Source organism: Sapajus apella, unplaced genomic scaffold, assembly GCF_009761245.1.
Source record: "Sapajus apella isolate SASKATOON/1434 unplaced genomic scaffold, GSC_monkey_1.0 scaffold37, whole genome shotgun sequence".
In the NCBI taxonomy this organism is placed as follows: Eukaryota; Metazoa; Chordata; class Mammalia; order Primates; family Cebidae; genus Sapajus; species Sapajus apella.
This window is the reverse complement of record NW_022436977.1, coordinates 3,021,031-3,044,043: the sequence shown is the minus strand read 5'-3', so window position 1 is coordinate 3,044,043 and position 23,013 is coordinate 3,021,031. Positions and strand designations below refer to the sequence as shown.

The 23,013-nt window shown below is 47.3% G+C and overlaps 1 protein-coding gene across 5 annotated transcripts in view; it reads left to right on the top strand.

Moving 5' to 3' along the window:
* The window catches only part of TLN2 (talin 2), a 458,983-nt gene that overhangs the window by 60,268 nt on the left and 375,702 nt on the right, over window positions 1-23,013 (top strand). For 3 of the 5 annotated variants that reach the window (XM_032297255.1, XM_032297256.1, XM_032297257.1), the window contains exon 2: window positions 2,955-3,094. The exons of 1 other annotated variant lie outside the window; for it this stretch is intronic. The gene's annotated coding sequence lies outside the window, so the exon portion shown is untranslated. Of the gene's footprint in view, window positions 1-2,954; window positions 3,236-23,013 lie in introns of all 5 variants that reach the window. One more of the 5 variants, XM_032297258.1, reaches the window with a different exon arrangement.

The window sequence follows — 23,013 nt, the reverse complement described above, 5'->3', positions numbered from 1 at the left end:
TGTGTGTGTGTGTGTGTGTGTGTGTGTGTGTGTGTGTGTGTGTGTGTAGTTTGTTTGTTTTGAGACAGGGTCTCGCTTTGTCACCTGGGCTGGAGTGTGGTGGGAAGAATGCTGCTCACTGTAGCCTCCACCTCTTGGGCTCAAGTGATCCTCTTGCCTCAGCCTCCTGCGTAGCTGAGTACTAGGTTCTGTGTGCTACTATGCCTAGCTAATTTACTTTGTAGAGATGAGGTCTTGCAATATTGCCCAGGCTGATCTCGAACTCCTGGGCTCAAGCTGTTCTTCTACCTCAGCCTCCTAAAATGTTGGGATTATAGGCATGAGCCATCAAACCTGGCCTGTGTGTGTGTGTGTGTGTGTGTGTGTGTGTGTGTGTGTGTGTGTATTTTTTAGCTCAAATGTTGCTTCTCCATTTTTGTTCTTTTAATGTATGGTCTGAGGATACCTGCCTTTACAATTTTCTGGAGTTTTCTTTTTTTTTTCTTTTTTCTTTTTTGTAGAGATGAGGTCTTGCTATGTTGCCCAGCCTGGTCTTAAACTCCTGGCCTCAAGTGATTCTCTTACCTTGGCATTTCAAAATGCTTTAGTGGATTATAGGTGTGAGCCACTGTGCCTGACCTGCCTGGTTCTTGCTAAATTTGAAGATTCCTGGGCCCTACTGCAGACGCAGAGCAGAGTCCAGGAGAGGACCAGGGCACACTGATATGATTCTGAGGGCATGTGCACCACAGCCCCACTTCTAGCCCCTGGAGTCCGTAGACTTCCCCATATGTCTGGGGCATAGTGTGAGGGGCTAGTTGTGGCATTCTGGCCAGGTCAGGGTTAGGTGGGCAAGTAAGGGCTGCCAAGGAGAATCTGGATTCTTAAGAGGAATTGGCTGGGCTAGGAGTGGTGGCTCACACCTGTAATCCCAGTGCTTTGGGAGGCCGAGGCGGGCGGATCACAAGGTCAGGAGATCGAGAGCATCCTGGCTAACATGGTGAAACCTCGTCTTTACTAAAAATACAAAAAACTAGCCGGATGTGGTGGTGTGCTCCTGTAATCCCAGCTACTCTGGAGGCTGAGATCGGAGAATTGCTTAAACCTGGGAGGTGGAGGTTGCAGTGAGCTGAGATCCTACCACTGCATTCCAGCCTGGGTGACAGAGTGAGACTCAATCTCCCAAAAAAAAAAAAAAAAAAAAAGCAGTTGGCTCCATGATTACCTGGCCAGGGACTGACCAGGACTGTGGTGAGGGAGCCTTTGCTACTGTCCTCAACTAGTCTTTGGGCCTTGCAGAGGTCCATGGGCTTCACAAATGCTTTCTGCCCTTGACTCTGATTTATCTTTTGATGGTACGTGTCGTAGCCATGGTTAGAGTGCCCCAAATCTTGTTTTATGTCAAATACCCTCCAAGGCAGATGACCTGCAGTTTTAAATCATACACTTATGTGATGTGATGCCTGCTTTGGGGTCTCCAGAGTCAGAGGGGGTGCATGTGTGTGTACATGTTGATATTTTTGGGCAAAGGCTTATTCCAACTGCAGAGACCATGTATCCTCCAGCCCTGAGGCCTCCCTTGTGCCTGTGGGGATTAGCTTCATCACCTCCTGGCTTCTGGTTTTAGATTGTGTCTTAGAGCTGAGCATGGGGTGATGCCAAGGCCCTTAGGATGCACCAAGGATGAAAGAACAGTGGGGTTGTGAGGGTGCTTCTGTGGGGAGCCCCAAAGCCCAGACAAATGCGAGCCAGACAGGAGCCAGGTGGGCTTGCAAGATGTGCCCCCAAGCTGCAGACCTGCTCCTCCCTCTGCCCTGGCCTTCCTTGTGTTTCATTTGTATTCTGCTGCTGATCTGATTTCCTTTTGCATTGTGTAAGGTTCTTAGTAGATACCTATTCCATGAAATTAGGGATGAATTAGACTTGAGAGAGAAAGACCTGGCTAAACTGGAAATGAAAAGGAAATTGACAGTTTAAAAAACACATTGTGGTAAAAAAGAAGCGTAACATAAAATGTACGACTTTAACCATTTTAAGTGTATAGTGGAGTGGCATTAAGTACATTCGCATTGTTGGGCAGCATCCCCACCATCCATCTCCAGAGCATTTTCATCTTGTAAAACTGAAACTGTGCCAGTTACTGTTCGTCCTCCTTCCCTCCAGCCCTTGGCAACCTTTGTGATTTTGACTATTCTAGGTACCTCAATCAGTGGAATCATATAGTATTAGTTTTTTTTTTTTTAAGTTTACATTTTTCTGTGTTGATATTTTAAGTAAACCCAGTAAGTTAAGAAGCGGGGAAGGGACTTGACTTGCCTCTCCTTTGGAGGCGATCCTCCTCCTCCCTCCTGCCTGTCCTTGTTGCCCAGAGTGGTGGGCAAGTGTGCTGCTAATCCTCTGTGTAGAATGGGTTGACAGCTGGGGGCTCTCGAAGTTTGCTTCCAGCTGTTCTTGGGTTTAGTGTTTTCTTTGGAATGAAGGTGAAGCAGGGTTGCCAGATAAAATATAGGCTGCCCAGCTGAATTAAATCTCACATAAACAGTCTATCACTTTTAGTATAAGTATCTTCCAGAGATTGCATGGGAAATACTTATACTGCAGAATTATCTTTGGTTTACCTGAAATTCACGTTAAACTAGATTTCCTGCAATTTTGCTTGCTAAATCTGGGTAATCCAATGGTGAACATAAAATAAAGCCACTCACTGGTAAAAGGCCACGCGTTTGGCTAGAGAGATCTTGGGAGATGAGCAGATTTGATGGTGCAGAGAAAGAGATGATTTGGCATTGTCAACCTGTTTTTTTGGTGGAATGTTAACTTGGATCCTAAAAGTAGGATTGGAAGCTAGCTGCGTAGACTCCTGTCATTTGTGTCTTCAGAGAAACAAGCAGCTAGTACTGGCTGATGAGAATATGATCTTCACATGGGAGGTGCCAAAGGTGTGCTCTAATACAAGGCCCTTTCTTCCCGTGCAGGTGCTGGGCTACCTGACTGCTAGCAGGGACTGGAGGGCAGTTCTTGAAGAGTCACCCAGAGCCAGCTGCTTATCTGCCCCTGGCCATGGTTTATGTTGTTGACTGATTGCAGCAGCTGCTGAGAGGTGGTTTTATGTCGTGTGAGTAACTGAAACTTGACTCTAAGTTTCCTTCTTGTCCCTTCCTGTTTAATGAACAGTCAACTGTCCTCGAATATATTTTTCGGTGGTACTTCGATTCATCCCTCGTGTGAGAATTCACCAAAAGTGCATCTACACTGAGTAAGTCATGCCAGCATTGAATCCCACTCTGTGTTTCCTGTATGACTGTTTTTCACTTGCCTCCTCCCTGTTGGATCTAGACTCCTGTGGCTGGTTTGCATTCTCCTCGGTGTTTTCAAGGACATAAAATGATAGTTCTCAGGTTTTGCAAACACTGTGAGCCCTTCCTGCAGCTGCTGGTGGGTTGGTCGGTAAAATCAGTTTTGCTGTGCTTGTCCACAGGCCAGGCCTACCCCCAGGTGCCGGTGGCTGACCCCCTGGCTGCCCGTTCGGAAATCCGAGTGGCTGGCTGCTACAAGGGCCTCTGTGGCTTAGAGGAGACAGACACATGCCATGCTGCCTTCAGAGCAGTGGTAGACATGCTTTATTTTGGGGTTTTGAAGCCCTAGCATTTAGTGGCTCATTTTGGCCGTTTTCTTCCCCTAAGGGACTCGATATTGAATGACTCAACTCTGATTGTTGTCCGGATATTTCTTTTCCACTGATGTCAGTTTATAGAGCAGCCCTCAAGCAAATGTTTGTGTGGGAAGGAGTCAGAAAGGGAAGGAAGAGGCCAGGGGGCACTTTGGAACCCCAAGAATGGGCTTCAACTGCTGCCCCCCACACCAGGGAGGCCAAGCCCTGACTTTTTTTTTTTTTTAAGACGGAGTTTCGCTCTTGTTGCCCAGGCTGGAGTGCAATGGTGCGATCTTGGCTCACCGCAACCTCCGCCTCCTGGGTTCAGGCAATTCTCCTGCCTCAGCCTCCTGAGTCGCTGGGATTACAGGCATGCGCCACCATGCCCAGCTGATTTTTTTGTATTTTTAGTAGAGACCGGGTTTCACCATGTTGACCAGGATGGTCTCGATCTCTTGACCTCGTGATCCACCCGCCTCGGCCTCCCAAAGTGCTGGGATTACAGGTGTGAGCCACCGCGTCTGGCCCAGCCCTGACTTTTTAATGCCCGGTGCTTTTACTTCCAGACTCACTGGAGGGGTCTGGTTGAAGCTGGAATGAATGGCACCTGAGGGCTGGCTCCTGCGGCATGCCTTCTGGTTCTCTGACTGGGCTCTCTGTGAGGACTTTGGGATGCCAGGTGGGGGCACCTTCATGGCATATGGGATTATTTTTAGGTCTGGTCATTAGGGGTGGGTTGTCTGACAGATGCCTTAGAGCAAATCTTTCAAGAAGTGGAGTGTAGCAGCAGTCCCTGTGCCCCATCACTTCCATGAATCTCCCTCCGGCTCATCTTTTAGGACTTCAGCTTGACACGGGTTGAGGGAGAAGGTGAGGGCATGGGCAAGAGGGAGGGTTTAGTTTTGAGCAGATAGGTCTGGCTCCTTAGTTGGCCTTAGACCCTGGAAAACTGGCTTCTTTCATTCAGCCCCTTAGAGGAGTGGCCCAGAGTAGGCCTAGCAAGGACTGAACTCCTTGGCATGGTTTCCAGAGCATTCTTCCCAAGACCCTGCCTTCTGCTGACCCTGTGACATCAGGGCAGGGTGGGGAGAAGAGACAGACACTATCATCCCCCAATCCCAAGTCCCTCCACACAGCCCATTCCTCACTTTTTCTCCCCACTGTGGGTGCTGACAGAATCAAACTTGTGAAACATAGTACACAGGGGTTTTGTGGTGGACAGTTACGTCTGTTACTAAGTACGAGGAATTTGAGCAAAGGAGGGAGAAAAATAAATAGCTTTTTAAGGAGAACCATCATATTCAATGGACTCCTCTTTTTTGAGGGTCTGTCATGGGCAAAAGGTTGTGGTGACTTCTGAGAGTGATACAGAGGCAGTGAGCCCCTGACTCTGCCTGCGGGACTGCATAGGTAGATGGGGAAACAAAACCCCTGCAGTTTCCAGGTCAGAAGAGAGGTACACGATGGAGGGGACTTGAGGGGCAGCTCGGGAAGGGGTTCCTGGAGGTGCACGTCAGCCATGCCTGCAGCAATCTGCAGAATGTCAAAAAGCCGGTGGGAGAGAGTGTTCTGGATGGGAGAGACTGAGTGAACCAAGACAAAAAGATGGGACCGCACAGTGGGACAAAGTCAGATAGCACAGGGGTTGTTAAAAGACTGGGGCTCTGCACTGTATGGGGAGTGATGTTTTTGTTTGTTTTTTAAGCCACTGGCCTAGTGTCAGCTGTGAGCTGTCTGTTGTCTTTTAGAAAGGGTAACCTATACCTTGTTCCTGCTCACTGACTTCTGCGGTTACCACCATGCCATAGCGCCATTCTGGAAGGCCTCCAGCAACCCTTTGGTGGCCAAATCTCACAGTTTGTTGCCAGGTGCCCTGCTCGGGGCTGCCCATCATGGGTCACTGCTTATCATCCTCTGACACCCTCTCTCTCCCTTTTGCCTCTGGGACTCCATATGCCTTGATGGGCCCTTTTCCAATCCTCCTCTGCTATCTCTCCTGACACGGACACACACCTCCCCTCCCCAACGTCCTGTCCTCAGAGCCATTACCCCTCCTCCGCCACCACCACCTGTTCTCTGTGTCTGAGCTTTACCTCTTGGCCAGGTTCAGGGCGTCTGGCTGACACTTTGTTTTTGCAGAACAGTGCAGCCGGCCCTGCTCCTGGGGTTTACGGGTCTGTGGTTGTGAACCACAGAAACACAAAGAACTGAAATTCATTCCACAGACATCTATTAAGAACCTACTGGGTGACAGAGTACGACTTTGTCTCTAAAAAAAGGAAGAATCTTACTGAATCAAGCCCCCAGAGAGACAAGTGACAAGTGACAGCCCTGGGTCATTCGGTGGGTACCTGCTGCTTCTCCAGCCTTCCCTTTCCAAGGGCCTCTTCACTGGAAAGCTCCGAGTCAGATCTAAATCTCCAAGAAGGCCAAATCCTTTTTGTCCTTTTCTATAACATCAAACTTCTCATCTCTTAGCCTCCTGCTTCCTAGCAATTTGACCAAAGGTGAAAAGCGTTTCTTCAGCTCCTTGGAGCTGCAGTAGTAGCAGCTGCAGCCTTGGCCACGTGGAAGGTGGAGGTGCGCTTGTGTGAGTGAGTCCTCCCTCTGTTTACAGTGCAGGGCCGGAGCTGAGGCGTTTGTGTTCCCTGGGTATGTGTCTTGTGCAGGTGACTGTGAATTTGACACCCCTGTCACATAGCCAGTGCCTGAAAACCCTGAAACGATTTTTGGTATTCATAATTCACATTGGGTAGGCTTAGGTAGTATTTATAGCACTCCCAAGACAAGTTATTGCCAAAGGAGGTAGTGACACTTATCAGGCCTGTGTAGGAGACAGAGCTGAGTAGACTCTTTCTCTGGCTAGTTTTAGATTCCCAGTTTTGGGGTTGGGAATGAGGGCTTGTCACATAGCTAGTATGCTTTCAGAGGCTCTGATCTCCCTGAGACTATAAGTATAAAGGTTCTGTGGCCAGTTCTGTTCCTTGGGGCTTACTGTTCATACATTGTCTCACTGCACAGCTTCTCCCTGGTTCTGTCTGCTTTTGCTGCCTTGTGGCAGAAAAGGGGGGGTTCAGGGCTCCTTGACATTCTGACATTAGGTCACCAAGCTGTGGGATGGGGATTCAGGGTGGGGGAGGATTTGACAGTAGGGTACCATGCCTCACAAGCTGCTGTTTACAACATGTGAATGCTTGGTGTACTGTTTAGTTTGCCCGTGGCCCTGTCTACCCTTGGTCAAGGGGAATCTCCCTGGGGAAGGTATTAGTCAGCTCAGGTTGCTATTGCAAAATGCCATGGACTGGATGGCTTAAGCGATAGAAATAAATTTTTTCACAGTTCTAGAGGCTGGAAGTCTGAGATCAGGGTGCTAGCATGGTTGGGTTCTGATGAGGGCCTTCTTTCTGGCTTACAGGCAGCTGCCTTCTGGCTGTGTCTTCACATGACAGATCGAGGGAGGAAGAACATGCAAGCGTGCATGAACAAGCAGGCTGTCTGGCATCTCTTAACAGGGCACTAACCCCATCTTGAAGGCTCCACCGCTGACCTCGTCTAAACCTAGTTCTCTCCCAAAGACCCTGTCTCCAGCTCCATCCCCCTGGGAGTTAGGGCTTCAGCAGAGGAGTTTTGAGGGGACATGATTGAGGTCATGGCAGGGGTTCTTGGAGGTTTTGGAGCTGCAGATTCTTTGAGGCACAGGCTGGTTACTGCAGAGGAACTGGGCCCTGTCTTCCTTGGGGGTCAGACCTCCAGTAAGCACCTTTTTCAGTGACCCAGGAATAATCTTGTGGGGAGAGAGGGCCAGCATTCTGGTGGCAGGGCAGGGAGCTGGCTGGGTTGTGTTGGCGTTTTCCTTATGTCTAGATGATGAAGCCAGGGCCAGCGGAGGGACTTGACAAAGAGGAGGGGTGCGGGAGGGTGCATAGGAAAAATGCTGCACCTGCATGGGAGCTGGTTGGCAGCGGAGGGAGCCCTGGGGGCTGGAGGGAATGTGAAGTCCCATTTTGCCCATGTCACTGCTTGGCTTCAGGTCCCCTCTCCTGTGTCACCTCCTGCAGTGAGCACCTAGAACGGATTCCTGCGTTGTTTTTCCTTTGTGTCGCTTGTCATGACTCATGTTACCTTGTGTAATTAGCCGTGTTTTGAAAGTTTGGGATGGTTTGGAAGCAACTCTGCCAGAAAACCAGAAAAAAATGCTTTTCAGTTAACAGTGACATGATGGTCAGATCTGATCAATGGTCCCTCATCCATAGTTGTTGGGCCTTGGCATCCCCTTGTTGGGATTCTGAAGTTTTTGTATGAGTCAACAATAGAGCCTTTATTGCTGGTGGCTCTCGGAGCGCCGCCTCTGCCGTGGCGTGGGTATCTCGTTGGTGGGAGCTAGGGCTTATGTAGCGATGGCCAGTGGGGACAAGGCTTACTCTTGTTCCTGGGCCTTTTTCTAGCTTCTTTCCATGTGAAAGGCCAGATGGGGTCACCCCTCCACCCCTGCTGCCTGCTGCCTCTCCCTGATTCCTTGAGATGGGTGTTAGAAATAGCATGTTTGGAATCTCTTTCACATTGGCGACTTGGCATCTTGTGCCTTTCCAGTTGCTCATTGTAAGTTGGGCCTAATGACAGATGGCATATTGATTACTTGTTAATAAAGAGATGTTCCTGGTTGGTCATGTTTTTTCTTTGCCATTCCTGGAGGGTCTCACATAGCTCTAGGAGGGAGAGAGCTATGTGAGAGGCATGAAGGCAGTTTCCAGACCCCAGCTGTGATCTATAGAGCAATATGAGTAATGTTATTTATGCCTTTGACACGGAGGGGTTTACACCTAGATGTAGTATGTATTAATTATTTTGAAGATGTGTGATTAAGAAACATCTTTTTGAGGGAGCAGCCTGGGGAACATGGCCAAACCTCATCTCTATAAAAAACAAAAATGAGCCGGGTGTGGTGGTGCACAGCTATAATCCCAGCTACTCTGGAGGCTGAGGTGGGAGGGTCACCTGAGTCCAGGAGGTCAAGGCTGCAGTGAGCCATGATGGCACCACTGCACTCCAACTTGGGCAGCAGAACGAGACCCTGTCTCAAAAAACATAAAGACAAAAAAAACTCAAGGGCAATGCAGGGCTTGAGTGCGACCCTCCTTGCCTGTCCCGGCTTACTTAATCTGCAGCATTTCTTCCTTTTGGCATTCTTCTCCTATCTCTGCCCTCCTCTTTGGTGGCTAGAAGACCTAAGGAGGGGAGGCCATAGTGGCTAAACCTCTATTTCAGGAATCTTCTGGTTTATGTGGCACTAGCTCTATTTGGAAAGCAGTAGACTCTTTTTTTTTTAAGTAAAATGGAAATGGGTTTGCTCTTTCTAACTCACAGGGCAGATGTATGAATAGGATGACAAAATAAAACTGCACTTTATTTTAAAAGGAAGTGTGTCTTACAAATCAGTAATGATGCCTTTATACTATTCCTCAAGCGCTGAATGTCCCAATAAGGTAAAAATGTATGATAGAGAAAAATGTCCTGGAGTTTGAGTAGGAAGGTGTGCCTGCCTGTGTATGAGTGTGTGAATGAACGTGCACAGGTATGCTAGGCAAGTCAAGTCTGAACTTCTGCTTTTCAGGCTGACAACATCCAACCAATACTTGTCTGAGTCCTTTAGTGCAAAAGAATATGCAAGCCCATTGCTAACTTTGAATTAAGCCTTCGTAGGTGTCCTGGGGCAGGCTTCAGTTTTTTTCTTTTCTCCTCCTGTGATCCTGTTCCAGGGGCTTGTCCTTTGGGTGATAGTTGGCCTGGGGCCACCTAGCTGTCTGAGGTCCTAAGCTTTGGAGTAAGCCAAAGCGATTGCTCCTTAGGTCTTCTAGCCACCAAAGAGGAAGGCAGAGATAGGAGAGGAATGCAAAAAGGAAGAAATGAGTACAGGTAGTTTTTTCCCCCCTGTCTCAGAGAGGATTTTCCCTTTGAATGATCAATTTTCATGAAATAATTTAAAAGGAAGAAATTACTAGAAAGAGGCAGCAGGTGACCCACGATTGTTATTCTCCTCCTCTGGTGTGATCCAGGACCTTAGCTCTGTGGCCTCTGAGCAGAGTTGGAGCTTCAGATGTCTGCCCAGGTGCTGCGTCAGCCTCAGGCAGTGACATTCCTACCACCTGTTTCCATTTAAAGCCACTCATATTTATTGAGACCCATACTTTCTAGGACTGCAAAGGGGGAAGAAGATTGCAGCAGCCAGCCATGTGTCCTGGCAGGTTTCAGCTTCGGAGTACATTTGATGTGTTCACACCTCACCTGAGTAACTAGCCACATGGTCTTGTGTGAAGAGGCAGGTGGTGTGTGCCGCTCATCCAAGGGAGGCCCTGTCAGGTGCCAATCCTCATGATGGATGGGAATATTTAGCTGGCTTTGTTAAGAATAATAAGAATTCTGTGTTTATTTCAGATATGTTTTCTCTCTTTGCAATGAAGTTTTGTTGAAATAGAGCATAGAGAAATGAACACAAATCATGAATGGACAATTTGGTGAATTTTCACCAACTGAACTCACCTGTGTAACCCATGTCCAGCTCAGGAAATTACCAGATTAGAACTTGAGAAGCCCCCTGACAGTCCTGCTGATACATCACCTTCCCACAGTCTTAATCTTGACTTAATTTTACCTGTTTTTGAACTGAATATAGATGGACCTGCTGGGTGCATCCTCTTATTTCTGGTTTTGTTCAACATGATGTTTGTGAGATTTTTCTCCGTTTCTGTGTGAGTTGTGGGTCTGTCATTCTCATCATAGTATGGTACTCATTCATTTTTTTCATATTATTCTTCTATATGTAGGCATATAGAACTACAGGCAGTTTCCAGACCCCAGCTGTGATCTATAGAGCAATATGAGTAATGTTATTTATGCCTTTGACACGGAGGGGTTTATACCTAGATGTAGTATGTATTAATTAATTATTTTGAGACAGAGTTTCGCTTCTGTTCCCCAGGCTGGAGTGCAGTGGTGCTCACCACAACCTCTGCCTCCCAGGTTCAAGTGATTCTTCTGTTTCAGCCTCCCAAGTAGCTGGGATCATAGGCATGTGCCACCATGCCTGGCTAATTTTGTATTTTTAGTAGAGACGGAGTTTCTCCATGTTGGTCAAGCTGGCCTTGAACATACCACCTCAGGTGATCTGCCTGCCTCGGCCTCCCAAAGTGCCGGGATTACAGGCTTGAGCCACCTCACCCAGCCTAGATGTAGTATTGAGATGTGTTTGCTTTGCTTTTCCTAGTACATTTTGTTTATTGAGTAAATAGTTACTGAGTATTACTGTGGGCCAAGCTCTGCCTCAGGCCCTGGGGTGGGAGCAGAAATGAGACAAGCAAGGTGTAGTAGGGGGAGAGGGCTGGAGAGAGGCAGCTGTTTTGGATGGCCTCTGAAGAGTTGACATTCATCAAAGCTTGAAGGATGAGAGCAAGCCTGCCAGGTAAAAGGCATCTAGGGAAGAGTACTCCATGCAAGGGGAAGAACACACACAGGAGCACTCACAGAAATTGCTGCTGGCTTAAGAGTGGCCCAGTCAGCACAGAGTGTCCAGCTATTGGCTAGACCGTATTCAAGTTGATGAAGTCATGCCCTGGGACATTTAACTTTTCATTGTTGGAGTTAGGAGGAAGGGCTGTGTCTGTCTGTATTTTTAGAAATAAACTAAATGATAGAAGGAGGACCACGGTGGGCTGCTTCACAGAAGCCCCCAGGAGAGGACCAGGCAATGTGCACTTTGCTTTGTGCTGTCCAGAGTTGGCCCCCTGCCTGGGTCTTCTGGAAGGCCCGTGGGCTCTCCAATTGAGAGAATTGGCTGGACACGTTGTTAAGCCCATCTGTTTTGGAAACCAGCACTACCCATTGGGTTCCTGGTTTTTAGCTAGTGACTCATCTTCCCTGGACCTTTAGGGTCCAGATTCCCAGGCTGAGAGTGTGCCAGGCATGTTAGTGTCTTGGGGATGCAGGGAAGTCTGGTTAGCCAGAGACCCCTGTTTTTAGAAGAAGAGTGAGGTAGTGCTATAGGCTGAACAATGAGACACCAGAGCAGGAGGAAATGGCCCAGCGCTGTGGGTGTGGCTCTTGCCAGCCGGTGTCCAGATTTCCCTTCCAGAACCAGAATCAGTGTGGTGTGAGGCTTTGGGGAATGAATCCCACATGTAGGCTGCAGGCTGGACAGCGTCCTCTGGCCATTTATCTTTACCTCATTCATCGCCTTATGTCTCATCTGTAATGAAAATGCCCTTGTTAGGAAATTGTCTAGTTCTGGGGAAAATCTCTGCTGACCACAGAGCTGCCACCCCCATAAGGAGGAGGATGTGGAAGGAGACACTAAGGACAGTGGCACACTCCCTAGAGTTCCCTCTTTGCTGTGCAGGCTGGCTGATGGCCGTGGCCACAGGAGTACTTATTTCCCATCAGAGTAGGGTTGCCCCTTGCCTTTCCCCCAAGCCCCTGCCTCTGGCAGCCCTTTTCTGAACTTCTCTGGATGTTTTTCTAGTGTATGTTTTCACCCTACAATTTTATTAGTGAGGAAGGAAGATAAAAGGCTCTTGGGTCTTTCATGAACTTGTTGAAACTGTCCCTCTTACAGAGCAAAGCTACAGCCATCCACTGACGTCCTACTTTCCGACCCCCCCCACCTCTGTTTTCCGCTCTGGATCTCTTCCTCGCTTCAAAAATCAAACTGCAGTTCTGTGTTTTTAGACATGAATAGTGAGAACCGTTCGTGTTAATTGACAGGTCCTTGTTTCCCGATTTATTTCTCTGTCTCACTTAGATTGTAAATCTGAAATGATGTAGAAAGTGATTCTGGGGAAGCTTAGCCACCAAGAGGGTACCTCGTTTCCTTGTTACCTTTCGTAAACTCGAGGTGAATGCATTTTAAGAGTTAATCTGACACCTGACTTGTCAGATGTAATTAGCCAGAAGTGTTCTTCAGTCTACTAGGGTACCCAAATACCTTTCTTGCAATGAAATAATTGTGACAAAATTTGGTGTTGTGGGGGGATGGATCACTTTTATTCTTGTTCATGTTAGCAGCCAACTATCGGGCATTCTTGAAATGCTCATTTGAAATGCAAATTCTTTGCACACTTAGGAGGAAAATGAAATTGTTCTGGCTCCCAGCATTCACTCTGCATTTTTGCCATTCCTTCTGATGGTTGAGGGGAGGGCTCATGACTAAATCCCTCAGCATCTTTATGATGATTTCAGATTTGCACTTGCTGAGAGGAAACATTGCCCTGGGATGTTAACCCTCTGTTGCCCATGGACACTGTGGGGGTGCATGTGAGATTACTCAGAGTTTCTAAGAGTCTTTTTCCCCCCTTAAATGATCTTTAGATTTCTTCTCTCATGTGCTCTATGAATGATGCACGTACTTGGGAAACTTGTGGTGAGTGTGTTTTGGTTTTGTTTGGTTTTTGTTTTTAAGGTAAATAAAATGTGCAAAGCCCTTTAGCTCTTCTACGTGGCAGCAGCAGTATGTGCTGTTTCCTTTTAGCCTTAGAAGATTCCTCTGGTTCGATCTCTTCGCTGGGAGTTGTCTCTCACTGTCCCCCTTGGCCTAGCCGCCCTGTCCCACCTTGCAACCTGGAGAATCCGTGGCTTGGGGTATGGTGGAGATAATGGGATTTCTGTGCAGCAGGGCTGGGGAAGTGGTTCTGTTTCTGACTCTTTCAGAGAACGAGTGTGATGTAACTGTGTGGAGGCAGTGGAAAGTGTAATCCTCTCCCCTAGTCAGGCCAGCTATCTTCCTTTTTCTGGACGTGGTAATTTTACTTGTAAAACAGCCCCTGTGTTCCTGTGTTCTGTGGTTCTGAAGACCATCGGATTGTGTGTGGAGGGGTGTCGCCTCTCAGCTAAGTTGTTGTCTCCCATGGAGCTGTGTAAACAGCTGGAGCTAGTGGAGAAGGTTTGGGGAATGGAAAGGTGGTAGCACGTTTTCTCTATCCACAAAGCAATGGCTTTAATACTAAGTCTATCCCCTAAAATGGGGTGGTAGGCTGATTTTATGGTTGCTAAGTATTATGAAAATGGAGAATTCTTGCATGTACACTGAATGCAATTGCAGCCGTGCTGTTTTCTTTTAAATTTATTGTAAAGTGCTTTTTTCTGTTCTGCCTATGCATTTCTGCAAAGCAGACATACAATTGGAAACGAAGCTCCCACGTCTGTCCTTAGTTTGTTGACTTAATGGAATCATAGGTTTTAGGGTCGAAAGAAGATTGTAGAGTCCAGGAAGCCCTGCATCTCATTCCTGTGCACTGGGAGGTCCCAGCGACTGGCGTGGTGGCTGGTGATAGGGAGAAAGAAGTTGCTTTTAGCATTGCTCCCTTTTCCAGTGGAAGTGTGGTAGGGCTTTGAGAGAACTGGTGGGAAATGCCCCCTGATCAGGGCAGGTGTGATGAGAGGCAGCGGCTGCAGGCCTGGAAAACAGCCACACTTTAAGACTTGGAGAATTAATGGTTGAATTTAAGTCTGTGGGTTACAAAACCTCTGAAACAGGCCAACCCCTCTGTTCAGTGACAATAAACCAGAGACCCAGGGAGGTTGGTGGTGTGTCCAGAACAAGCAGCCCATCAAGGATTGAATTAGGACTCATGACTTTGCTCCAATCTTCTTCCTGCTCCCTACATTTTAGGGCTTCCCAATCCTCAGCATGTTGACATTTTGGGCTTTCTTTGTTGTGTGGGGCTGGCCCGTGCATCGTAGGGTGTTTAGCAGCCTCCCTGACCTCTCTACCCACTAGGGGCCACTAGCATCCCCATTCCTTTTAGGCGTGACAGCCAAAAATGTCTCCAGACATTGCCAGATGTTCCCTGAGGGGTAAAATTGCTCCTTGTTGAGAACCATTGCTTTGGAGGAATCTGATGCCCCTCGGAATTTGTAAAACAGCTTTTTTTTTTTTTTTTTTTTTTTTTGAGACAGAGTCTTGTTCTGTCACTCAGGTTGGAGTGCAGTAGTATGTATGATCTTGGCTCACTGCAACCTCTGCCTCCTGGTTCAAGTGATTCTCCTGCTTCAGCCTCCTGAATAGCTGGGATTACAGGCATGCACCACCACGCCTAGCTAATTTTTGTATTTTTAGTAGAGATGGGGTTGCACCATGTTGGACAGGCTGGTCTCAAACTCCTGACCTCATGATCCTCCTGCCTTGGGTTCCCATTACAGGTGCATGGCACCACGCCCAGCTAAATTTTGTATTTTTAGTAGAGATGGGGTTTCACCATGCTGGTCAGGCTGGTCTTGAACTCCTGACCTGGTGATCTGCCCACCTTGGCCTCCCAAAGTGCTGGGATTACAGGTGTGAGCCACCGTTCTCAGCTGTGAAACAGATTTTATATTAACATGATCCCTTTTCTCTTTTTGCTTTGGAATGTAAAATGCACAGCTGAGGTTTTTAGTATTTACTATAGCTCTTCCAGTAGACGACACTGGCTGGAAAGCTGTTGATAGGGAAGTGGTCAGCGTTGTTCTGAATTAAACCGCCTTGTGTTTGGATTGACAGTTTTCCCCTGAGGAGATTTGAATTGGGTTTTATTTTCAGATTTGGGATGCTGATGATACCGGCTCTGACTTGTCTCCACTAAGCAGCTTGTACTTTTCATTTTGCAAATGGCTGTGAATGGGAGCAAAGTGCCCAGTGGGTGGGGAAGATGTCAAAATATTCCAAAAGCCGATAAGATTTCGGCACTCTGAAAGCCAGTGAAGAATCAGGCCTCCGTTTTGTGAGCCTTGCCTCAGCTTGAGGGAGGACTCTCACGAACTGAAACCTCTCTCAGTATAGAGAAGATGTGTGGGCAGATTTTAAAGTTGACCATCGCCTTATGAGTCACAGAATGGCTGTGGGTGCCTGTGAACTTGATAGATGTGAAGTGGGTAGGAGCCCCATACCAGGAGGCCGGAGACCTGCGCTCTATGCCTTGGCCTGCTTCCAAGTCTCTTGGTCAAGTCACCAAACATAATTGAGCAGTGGGTTGTTGTCTGGAGGGGAAGGAGACAGACAACATTTCTGCTTCCCAGATAGGGGTGAAGTGCTGAGTGGTGAGCCTGGATTTGTGAAACCACAAGATAAACCTAAAATATCTTATTGGATCCTTAATTTTACTCAGAGAATATGGAAGACAAAAAATTATTTTAAGGCCAGGCACAGTGGCTCATACCTGTAATCCCAGCACTTTGGGAGTCCGAGGCAGGTGGATCACAGAGTTAGGAGTTTGAGACCAGCCTAACCAACATGGCAAAACCCTGTCTCTTCTAAAAATACAAAATTAGCTGGGCATGGTGGCACTTGCTTGTAATCCCAGCTACTTGGGAGGCTGAGGCAGGAGAATCAGTTGAACCTGGAGGGCAGAGGTTGCAGTGAGCCAAGATCACACCATTGCGCTCTAGCCTAGGTGACAGAGTAAGACTTTGTTTCAAAAAAAAAAAAAATTATTTTAGTGTGAAAATAAATATGCACATATTGAATACTCACAAAATTTGCATGACATGAATTTAAGCTAGAACACAGACCTTCATAAATGAAGGAAACCTCAGACCTGATGTCAGTGGCTTTCCTTGTGTCAGGTGGCCCACTCCTTTAGTCCTTAATGTTGAGTTTTGGCCAGATAATTTGATAATCGCTGTGGGGCCAGATTTCCAAAGTTCTTTCTGCAACTAAAATTTCTGGGTGGAGCAGAAAAGACACATCCTTGGTGTAGAGTCTTGGGTAAGTTCACTTATCAGCAGGCAGAGCCTTAGAAAGAATAAACAATTAATAATACAAGTTGCCTTGTCTTTAAGAATCCAGACACTTAAGTTTTCCTACCTTCCTTTTAGTGTAAATTGGAAAGCTTTTGCCTTTTATTCTGGTGTGAGCCCATAACCAAAAATGAAAAGAGAGCAGGCCTTATTTTGGTGTGGGACCCTCAGAGCTTAAGTATTAACCACCTAAGACTTTAACCTCAGAAATGAGCCAGAGGGGATAGCATGCTGATCTAAACTTTTTTGAAATGCCTGCAACAGAAAGATGACAAGGGTGTTGGCACTGGGGTCCATGCGAAAGTTAAACTACTGCCATTCCCTGCACAGCTGGGACTGCTAAACTGGGGAAAGGTAAGATGTTCAGACACTCCAGCCAGTCAGTTTTTGTTTCTGAAATTATTTAATGTTCCAAGGAGTTGTGTTTTGATGTTGACGTTCGTGATACTTCTATAGAAACTAACGTCAAAGGCTTCAGACAGGGATGCTCATTTCCATGCTGTTTTCTTGAGAGAGATAAGGCCAGGACCTGGCAGCTGAGCCAAAGAACACCTACGAATAAAGCAATTGTCCAGAAAACGCTGCTGCAACCATTTGTCAGCAATTTACCGTATGTGAGATGACTTTTCTATATGATGTAATAAAGATAATTTATAATGTTTTCATGAAGGCAGGAGTAGGTGGTAGAGGGGGTTTTCTTTCTCTTTTTTTGGCTTGTAATTGAAACAGAGCTTGGACCAAATGAGAAACATTTGTGTTGGAAAAAAGATTCCTGAGGCTTCTTGACTGGAGTCTAATATTGCTTCCTTATTCTATCGTGAGCATGTAAGCAGACTTCTCATCTAAGACAAGTGTTAAGAACATTGCCATTCGTGTCTTTTCATGAGCAGATGCGTTTTCTGACCTAGGGAACTGTCTAAATTCTAGACCAGATAGCACACATAGTCAATCAGAAGGAAACATTTGTGAGTTGGCTGTCTCAAAAGATATACCTGGCTTTTGTATATGGATTTATAAATGCAGTTCCTTTCACAGTGCTGCTTACCCAGACTGTTCTTTGTAAAGAAACATGTGCCCGTGGATTTTGAAGTCCCAGGCTTTTTAAAATTGGCCCCCAGGGAATGCTGGAGTTTGCAGAGGAAGTCTAGTTGTTCTGCCATTGGGAAATAGGACCTGAAGGGATGGACCAGTGTGACTGAATACTTTGTGTTGGTGGAGTGTGCGAAGAAAACCTCTCCTCTTGTTCAGGCTGCCTGTGTGCTTGGCTTGACTCTAGAGTTGGCACTCTTGAGAGCCACCCACAAGCACTCTTAAAGCACTAAGACACAGGCAGTTCCTAAGCGGATGCCTAATGAAGGAAATATTTTAATCTCTTTGTTCTTACTGACTCTCTTCTAGCTAAGTCTGTAGTTTAAAAAAGCGAAAGCCAAATTAAGAATACAGAACCCACTCCTCAATATGTCACCTTCTTCAAACGCAAAACATCCAACTAGATTTTGCCATCTTTCTTGAGCTCAAGATGGGCATGGCTCTTGTGAGTGTGTGTGTGTGTGTGTGTGTGTGTGTGTGTGTGTGTGTGAGAGAGAGAGAGAGAGAGAGAGAGAGAGCGCGCACTCACACGCACATGCAGTCCAGCATTTTTCTTGATTGACTTGAAACAATAGGTTTATAGGGAAACCATTGCTAAGAGCTCAGGAAAAGTAAAGGCTGCCAATTCCAGGACAAAGGGTTTCAGCAACTTACATGGGAACAAAATGATCTCATGCCCCTTTCCCACTGAGACTGCACATAAGTGGGATCCTTCTCAAATTCTGAGTGCTCACTTACAGATACAGTCAGTGTTTCCACCCTATGGGACCCATTCAGGAGGATGGCCAAACCAGGAAACAGATTCCAGAGGTAGCTCTTTGATGTTTAACCCAGACAGTCGACTGATCTGGGCTCCTCAGCCAAGGAGGAACCAGACCCTGGCTTATGCTCAGGCATTAGTCACTACATCCAGTGGCGAGTCCCGTGAAGTGAAAGGCCTGGACCAGAACTGACAGTGGACCTCTGATAACAGCTCTGCACCTCTGGGTCACTAGACTGCCAAATTTTAATTCCTGGTGACTCACACTAGCTGGCCCTCACATGCCTCCGAGAGCGCGGGCAGGAAGAGGCCTCATGCTCCAGGCCTCCTGATGCCCCTGTGCCCACCATTCCTAAGAGTGGGCTGGAGCAGGTGCTGGGGAGGTATGAATGGCATGGACTTCTCAAGTGGCAGGTGGGATGTGCATGCAGGAGCTCAGAAGCAGCGCCACTGCCTCTGTTACATACTGAGCCAGTGGAGGCACTGTGCTGGGAGACAAAGGTGGAGGCATCTTTGAAGGTCTAAAAGTTTGGCGACAGCTCCCTGCAGGCAGTATCCTTGGAGAGAGAACATAGCAAGACAAAAAGACTATTGAGTGAATTCACATTTCATGAGTCATCACAGCCCCTATATACATTTTAAAAGTGACAAAATATAATTCTGGGACGTTGTTAATCTGTTCTGTAGATAATACTTGACGTGTATGTGAGGGATCTCTTGAATAACTGACACAACATGATAAAACTCTTCTGTTTTGCTCCAAACTGAGGTTAGGGTAGGGGTAAAAACACACACAAGGCTGGACATGGTAGCTCACACCTGTAATCCCAGCACTTTGGGATGCTGTGCCAGGAGCATGGCTTGAGCCTAGGAGTTCCAGGAGAGCCTGAGCAACATGGTGAAACCCTGCCTCTACAAAAAATTAGCTGGGCATGATGGTTTGTGCCTGTATTCCCAGCTACTTGGGAGCCTGAGAGGTGGGATCACCTGAGCCCAGGAGGTCGAGGCTGCAGTGAGCTGAGATCACACCACTGTACTCTAGCCCAGGCAACAAGAGTGAAACTCCATCTCAAAAAAAAAAAAAAAAAAAAAAAAGTATGTTTTTGAAATAAGGTGTAAACTGTGTCACCATCTGAGTTTGGGTGGGCTCCAGTGTGCTGTCCCAGGCGCACCCTGTTTTCAGGTGTCCTGCATGGCCCTTGCAGGGAAGTCCCCTCCACTGGCCCCTTTGTGCTGCTCTAGGATTGTCTGTTCCCTTGTCTCTGACAACCAGGAGTTCCCTGAGGGCAAGAAAGGCCCTATCCTGCTGACTCCCCAGCCCCTTATCTGGGGCCTGGTACCCAAGAGAGTTATACTACGGAAAGGGTGAGAAGAGGGGAAGATGCTTCTTCATGAGGATCTAGAGGTAACTGAGATGAACGGTAACAGTTGGTGGGGGGAAGGGTGAGGTTGGCCCTCTTGCCTGAGAGGCCAGCTTAGTTCCATGATTTCACATTCAGGTTTGAAAATTCAGGACTGTCATAAAGATACAAGACAAATTCAACAGTCTTCCCAAAGGCTCCGCGCCGGTGTACAGCCCAGCCTCTCCCATCAGTCAGTCAGACGGCAGCAGGAGGATGGGGGGCAGAGGCAGAGGGATTCCTTCTTTCTTGAACCTTTCTGTCCAGCTTGCAGTGGTACGTTCCCTGCCCGCCTTATTCCTTCTCCCCTGCGTTTCACATTCCCCACTGCATTCAGAATAAGGTTCCAATTTCTTACTTTGGGCTAGGAGGCCCTTCAGACCTAGATGCTCACCTGATTTCCCCCGGTTCAGCTCCTGTTCCCACCTTTCCCATACATTCATCCCCATACAAGTCATTCCCAAGGACTGATGTCTGGGAATATCCTCACTCCACCACATCTTGCCTTATACTCACCCACTCTGAGGTCTGTGTCCAAGTCATTCCTTCCAGCAGACCCTTCCCCACACCACCTATCTCATAGAACTCTTTCTTCCCCCAATCCCACATCACATGTCTCCAGCCTTTGAGATGACTCCTTGCATACATCGTCCTTGTCTTTGTCCCACGGTGAGAACCTTCATGCCAGAGGGCTCCTTCTGTGTGCCTTTCACCCACACTAGCATATTGGCTAGGCTGGTCTCGAGTTCCTGATAGGGATGCAGCTACCTTCGCCTTTGGATCCTAGAGAGCATCTGGCACAAAGCTTAGCAAACAGTAAGGACTCGGGCACTTCTCCCGTGCTTCAGTCCTGCACTGAGTATGGGGTGTGGGCCGTCCCAAACTGGGTTCAAATGTTGCTTGATGTCATGGTGTCAATTTTTGGCTATTGTAACTAAAACATAAAAATGACAGCTTTGTCTACTAGTGAGATTACAAAAAAAAAGTCTTTTTGGATGACATACTCTTTTTTTTTAGACAGAGTCTCGCTCTGTCGCCAGGCTGGAGTGCAGTGGCATGTTCTCGGCTCACTGCAACCTCTGCCTCCTGGGTTCAAGTGATTCTCCTGCCTCAGCCTCCCAAGTAGCCGGGATTACGGTCATGCACCACCACACCCGACTTATTTTTGTATTTGTAGTAGAGATGGGGTTTCACCATATTGGCTAGGCTGGTCTCGAATTCTGGACCTCAGGTGATCCTCCTGCCTCGGGCTCCCAAAGTGCTGGGATTACAGGCGTGAGCCACCATGCCCAGCCCCACATACTCTTGTTCAAATGATTAGGAAAGGAGTGTGCCCTCCTTATTTGGTCAAAATAATAGTGGTGAGTGTGGGAAAGGTTAGGAATTGAGACACACCAATCATGCCCCTGTGGCCTTTACCTATTTATCTGACCAGTGGATGACTTGAACATTCGTTGAATGAGCAGAATTCTCCTGAGGACATGACCATGAGGGACCTGAAGGAGGAGAGGCAAGGAAGCCAGGCCTCTGTATGCAGCTGAGGAAGCAGGTGGCCCAGGGTTCCTCCAAAGTCTGTGATTGTGTCTGCTTCTTTGCTTCTTTCTCAGCTGTTAAGGGTGCCTTAGTGAGACTGTTCCTGGTCACAGAATGTGCCACAGGAAATAGGCCTGCAGGATGTGTAAGAGGAAAGACCAGTGGGTTTGCAGAAATCTGACACTGACTTTTCCCAGACTGGGAGTCAGCCTCAGAGGTCAGCGTGGCGTTAGCCCAGAGCACAGGACTGTCGCAGGGCGTGGGCTTTTAAAAATGAAAGTGTATTCATAGATGGTGGCCCTGGGGACAGAACTTCCAACTGTTCCTTGTCAGATCCCACCCTTTGACAGCACTGGGCTCACTTCAGTTTTATTGGTGTGTCTTAAAATGGGGCTGGGAGTAACTCTGAGAATAAAGCTTGGAGGTTCCTGTCACTAACACAAAACTGTGTTTTTTCCTTTTTTTTTTTAAATGCTTGATTTCCATATACATACAGAAGAGTATGTAAAATGTAGGTATAATTTAAAGAGTAACACGAACACCTGTGGACTCAACAACCAGGCTACAAATACCTTCAAAGTCCCTCGTATCTCAACTTTTAATTTTCACTAATCTTTGCTATTCATAATTGCACTACCTATGTTTGCCTTCCTCAACAATGTATGCTTTTGCTTATTATTGTTCTTCCTTTGAAAGATTGAGTACAAAGCACAAAACCTGTGTTGGAATGGAAAGGTTCCTACTGAAAACTATTAAGTGAAGAATCCTAGGAGAAGCAGAGGGCTTCAACAGTTGCATGAGCTTAAAAGTCATACTTCTGCCCCGTCAGTGCTGCAAGAAGCCGGTTTCCTCACTGGACCCTGCTCTTCCTGTGTGTCCCTTTGTAATTGGGGTTGCCATTCACAACTGTATTTAGACAGGAGTTGTATAAGTCCGGGAGCGGTGACTCACGCCTGTAATCCCAGCACTTTGGGAAGCTGAGGCGGGCGGATCACCTGAGGTCAGGAGTTCGAGAGCAGCCTGGCCAACATGGTGAAACCCTGTCTCTACTAAAAATACAAAAAGTAGCCAGGCGTGGTGGCACCTACCTATAATCCCAGCTACTCTGGAGGCTGGGGCAGGAGAATCGCTTGAACCCAGGAGGCAGAGGTTGCAGAGAGCTGAGATTGCGCCATTGCACACCAACCTGGGTAACAAGAGCGAAACTCGGTCTAAAAACCAAACCAAAGGAGTTGTGCAGCATTCTGAGAGACTTATAAAAGAGGAATTCCTTTTCACATGTTCATTTCACAGGGGTCGTAAACCTGAGGTTCAGAAGGGAATTTTCAGAGGGTTCATAATTGTTTCATGTTCTCCTTTTTAGGTGAAAGCGTCTATCATATTCTTAGAGGAATTTATTAACCTCTCTCTGCTTTTTTTTTTTCCACTCATCAAGAATAAGGGATAATATGGGCCAGGCTCAGTGGTACATGCCTATAATCCCAGTGCTTTGGGAGGCTGAGGTGAAAGGATTGCTTGAGCCTGGGAGTTTGAGACCAACGTAATGAGACCCTGTCTCTACAAACAACAAAAGAAGAAAATAATTAGTCAGGCGTGGCAGTGCATGCCTGTAGTCCTAGCTACTCGGGAGGCTGAGATAGGAGGATCACTTGAGCCAGGAGTTTGAGGCTCCAGTGAGCTATGATTTCACCATTGTCCATGAACCGGGAGGGCAGGGTGAGACCCTGTCTCAAAAAGAATAAGAAATGATGTGGATGTTATGGTAGTGTTTCGTTTTTTAAATGGACCCCGAGGCTGTTGACGATTCCTTGAAATATGTTTGGTTTACTTGTGTCAGAGTC